We start from the raw sequence: 5,083 nt of genomic DNA, 5'->3' as shown, positions 1-5,083 counted from the left end.
TAGCTGGTTCAGGTGTGTTTAATTAGAGTTGGAGCTGAACTCTGCAGGACACCGGCCCTCCAGGACCGAGTTTGGACAGCCCTGCACTAGACTGTCAATTTGTTAAGAATTATTCTGTGGTTGTTGTTGTTTTTTTTTCTTCTTCCTTTCACTATACATTTTTTTTCTATTATATTGTTCGGCTTTTATAATATCATTTTAACTAACAAAGTTAGTTCCTTAATGACATCATCATCCAGGAAGTGACATCACTTTGGATGGAAAACAACAGCACAAACATAATTAGGCATTACTAAATGATTTGGTTATTTCTGTGAAGTTTTGTGGTATTACACTGAAAAACAAAAACAGGCGTAGAAACCATTTTCACTCAGAAATTCATAGTATTTAACAATTAATTGCAAAGAAACGTCAAGCAATGCATTGAATTAAACGTGAAATATTGAAGTAGAAAGACTGAAATAGTATTTTGTTGTAAAATATATTACAATAATTTGATAATAATAATTATTATTATTTACAACTATGAAAAATCCTTTTGTAGTGTATTTCTTTTTACTCTAAAATATTTCACCCTGTTTGAATATCAAAATGTTCTCCCCAGTGAATTATTTTATATTCTGAGAATGTTTTCCTAATGTTTCCATAATTCACGAATGCTTTAAGAATGTTTTTACATAGTTATAGAAAGAGCTCATAATGACAGCAATCATTTTCACTGCTAACAGAGCTCATTCTTATACCCTTGAATCGACTGGATTTCTTTAAAGCCAACTTTAACCAGCAAGTATGTGTTTAATACTATGTGCAAGGTCCCGTATAGTAATTAACTAAATGGACTGCAGTGCTGTTCCCTGAGCTGAGCATGAGCTGCTTTTATCCATTATCCCCATCTACTGTAAACTTAATATTTCTTGAAGCGGCTGAACAGTTCCTGTGTTCTCTGATGGTCATATTTCAAGCCAAAATCTAAAGAAAATGATAAGTAATTGCAACATTTATGGCCATGGTTATTAAGCACATTCACCCCAATTTCAAAGAAGTGTCCAAAAGTTTGAGTTTGTAAGTCTCAATGATTTCTCATCACTGTAATACGCAAGTATAAAATGATAAGTATAAAAAATATTTAATTTGAATAAATATGAGATTTTTTTTTCTGTTAATTTGGGAATAGATATGTAAATAATCTTACAATGGAAAAAAAAATAAAAAATACAACTTCCAAAATGTACTTGATCATCTTTAAAATATATGTATTTGTTTTTTTTCTTCTTTTTTAATTTAGGAAATGATTTAAAGAAACTAAGTAACAATAAATAAACAATAGCAATATAATAGTAAATCAACATAAAACATTTTTATCAAACAATTTTTGGCTATGAAAACTTGAAGCTGTTATTATTATTATTATTATTATTATTATGCACTTTAAAAAGTACTTAAATAGCGTTTTTTTTTTTTTTTACCTGATCTGATTTTTAAAAATTACTGTCACTGGTGCATTCTATGTAGTCAGATTCATTCAGTTTTGGAACAGGAAGCACATTTTAGATTTGCAGATAATTGTTTTGTTTTTTATTTTGTTTAGTTATGTGTGTGTGTGTGTGTGTATGTGTGTGTGTGTGTGTGTGAGTGTGTGTGAGTCTGTGTGTTTGTGTGTGTGTGTGAGTGTGTGTGAGTCTGTGTGTGTGTGAGTGTGTCTCAGCCCAAATTGATGTGCAATTAATTAGTAATTAATTAGATTAATTAATCAGCACATCATGTTATTATTTAGATAAAAAATTTTAATCGCTTGACCTACATAAAACACAAAATCCTTCATCGATTGTGAGTGTGTGTGTGTGTGTGTGTGTGTGAGTGTGTGTGAGTCTGTGTGTGTGTGTTTTGGTTTGGTTTGAGCTGCAGTGCTGTTCTTGTTTCATAGCAGTGACTATGACGCTAGAGTTAGAGATTTAAAGAATGTATTCTTTTACAAACAGTCTTGGGTTCTGAAACACATTCATTCTCGTATCTTCATCTAGGCAGCCTGAATATAAATTTACATGCAAAACCAGAGACAATCCGCTAGGGATTTGACAACAAAGATCCACAGAGGACAAGAGAAAGACAATGAAGATATTATTATGTCAAGTATATCTACACAAGTCTCCGGTGACCTCTGCATCTGTGAGAATAAGCAACACTAAAGACAAAAAAGGCTTTTGTGGGTACGTGATTTCTCAGCCATCTGTACAACTGCAGCTCAACGGAACATGAATGAAAACACACGGACGATTCACCAGAGACCAAAGGATCTCCTCATAATAAAAAAAAGAACTGTGACCTTAATACTCTACACAATTTTTTTCCCATCAAGCAACAACAAAATCTCTGTGTCTTTGGGATCCTGTGTATGTGGGTATTATATTCTTGTGCATTATAGCAATTATTAACAGCAATAAGAGAGCATTGTGAAATCAAACAGGGTCATGATGACGTGAAGTATGTTGGGAGAGCCCTGAGAGCAGGAGCGCGTAGTGAAGTGTGACGGCAGCATATATAGGTCAGCTCCACTCATAAGGAGAGATTATGAAGTTATCATACGCTCCCTCTGGCATTTCCCTTTAGCAGCCATCATGAGCTTTCAGAAGAGACAAAGTATTTTCATTAGTTCAGAGTCTGCTGTGGCTTTCTGTAGAGAATGTAGAGTCATGCAGCTAACATTAATGATAGTGTTTGCAATTTTCTCAATATACTGATATGCACACACACACACACACACACAAATCACACACACACACACACACTCTCACACACACACACACACACACACATATATATAATACCATTTTAAGACCAATTAAAGAAAATTTAAGTAATAAATATGCACATAAACACAATGTCAGTATGTTCTCTAAATCTATCTATCTATCTATCTATCTATCTATATATATATATCTATCTATCATCTATCTCTCTCTCTCTCTCTCTCTCTATATATATATATATATATATATTGTATTAGTAACAGTTTAGAAACAACTTTCAATAGGTATCCATTACGTTTTTTATTCATTTTACAAAAAAAAGAACTTTTTTTCCAGTGCAAATGTTTAAAGATATACTGAGAAGCAAAATTATAAGACATATGAAGTCTTGAATTCTGTGAAATTGATCAAAATTAAGACAATGAGATCAGAAAAATCAACTTAATTCAAAGGGAAAACATTTCATAGCTCATTGACAGATATGTGCTCTTGTTTCAAGCACAATCTTCATTTTGTTCAGTTTCTCAGAAAACAAGGCTTCATTTCTTCATTTTGCAAGTAAGTGTATCTTGATTTAAGGATGTTTAGATATTTGTACTGGAAAACAAGACAAACATACTGAAGATATTCTCTTTTTTCTCTCTCTGGCTGTGGTTTAGTCTTTAATAATAAGCTTTCTATAAAAAGTCTGTGGTGCCCATTTAGATAGTTAGGTAAATGTGTGTGTGTGTTTGTGTGTGGAAATGCATTTACCAAGCCACGACTGTCCCAGAGTGCCCAGGGTTTAATACCAGCCTGCGTCTCGGGCCTGTTTGATGAACCTCATGGGCAACCCTGACCATCAGTCCTAACCTCACATCCAATAACCTCACATCCCTAACCTCAATCCTCATGAATCTCATAAAGCCTTCTCATAATCAACAGTGTGGCATCAGATCCATAGTGAAACAATAAAGCACCGAAAGGCACCATTTTGGTCCGGCACACAGCTAATAATGATGAAGTCCTTACATTATATTACAGAGCAAGCATTGCCATATCGCATAAAGTTACATATAACAAGTATATAGTATATAGTCTATATTAATCAGATGTGCATCCTGTTGTCTTTTGGAGGTGTGTAAACAGCATCATGCTCAAATGCATGTCAGCATCACTCTGTCATGCGCTTCGTGATAGGAGGGAAGAGAGGAAAGCTCAATGACACCAGAGAGAGAGAGAGAGAGAGAGAGAGAGAGAGAGAGAGTGAGTTCCCATTGGAATTAAACACCCACAGAAACACCCACAGAAACCCACATCTCTAAACGACTGATTGGCGTCTGCAGAGCGCTAAATGGCTCTTCAATGCACGCATCCATACACGGACAATAAAGCGCGAGCTCAAACACACCTACCTGGGACAGCACGAGCTGTCTGTGAATCATACTCCAGCCGCGATCCTAAAAGCCAAACGCGATAATCCCGAGCAGAAAGATTCGGTGGAAATCCATTTCGAGCAGCAGAAAGCAGAGCGCCACTCTCTCCCGCATCAGCACCGCGGACAGCAGCCAATCAGCAGCCGGCATTTCTTCAGCCTCCTGCCTGACTCCTCCCATAAAACATCATCTCTTATATTTCCTGCCGAGATGATCTGTGCCTGGAAGTCCTGAAAAAAACGCATTTTCTTCCACAAAGCGAGTAAATTTATACTCAAATCGGCAGTAATTATAGCATTATTATTATTATCATCAAATACATTCATTATTATCTGTTAGAATTTATAATGTACTGTTGGTTAATATTTCATGTTAGGCTATAAATTGACTTTTGTAGTAGTAATAATAATAATTAATTAACTAGTTTCATTTACCAAAAATCCAAATCTGTTCCTGCACGGATCTCCTCCTGTTGCAAAAACTACACATTGTTTAAAATTGTAACATTTTCTGCATCATGACAGGAAGAAAAAAGAAATGATCTTATTCAGATAAGCAGTTTTGTCCGCTTTAAATAAGCAACTGTAATTGTATTGCTGTTTAATTATAACCTGTCGACTATTTCAGATTATAAGCAGTCACACTATTTATTGTAAAAGCATCCACACGCGTCATAGACCCTTTCTGTGTTTACGGACATGACGTGAGCACATAAGAACGAATGAGGTCGGCTTGACATTTCCCGCCAAATCCAACCCGACAGACTAGTGTGCTATTTATTTATTTATTTAATTACTTGTACAAACAGAAAAGCAGAAAACAGAAAAGGACATTATGCATTAATATTACAGACATTTCCATTAACCCTAAATCACAACCCAATGAACATTTCTTCATATTAATACAGTACAGTGTGCCCTA

General features: G+C 35.0%; 1 protein-coding gene across 1 annotated transcript in view; it reads right to left on the bottom strand.

The window, feature by feature from the left end:
- The window catches only part of hecw1a (HECT, C2 and WW domain containing E3 ubiquitin protein ligase 1a), a 69,423-nt gene extending 65,203 nt beyond the window's left edge, over positions 1-4,220 (bottom strand). The window contains exon 1 of the mRNA XM_016546261.1: positions 4,142-4,220. The gene's annotated coding sequence lies outside the window, so the exon portion shown is untranslated. The remainder of the gene's footprint in view (positions 1-4,141) is intronic.
- Positions 4,221-5,083: the final 863 nt, after the last annotated feature.

This window comes from Sinocyclocheilus rhinocerous, unplaced genomic scaffold, assembly GCF_001515625.1.
Source record: "Sinocyclocheilus rhinocerous isolate Xijiao unplaced genomic scaffold, SAMN03320098_v1.1 scaffold1812, whole genome shotgun sequence".
In the NCBI taxonomy this organism is placed as follows: domain Eukaryota; kingdom Metazoa; phylum Chordata; class Actinopteri; order Cypriniformes; family Cyprinidae; genus Sinocyclocheilus; species Sinocyclocheilus rhinocerous.
Note: the sequence above shows the minus strand (reverse complement) of the source record. Positions and strands in the feature narration are given on the sequence as shown.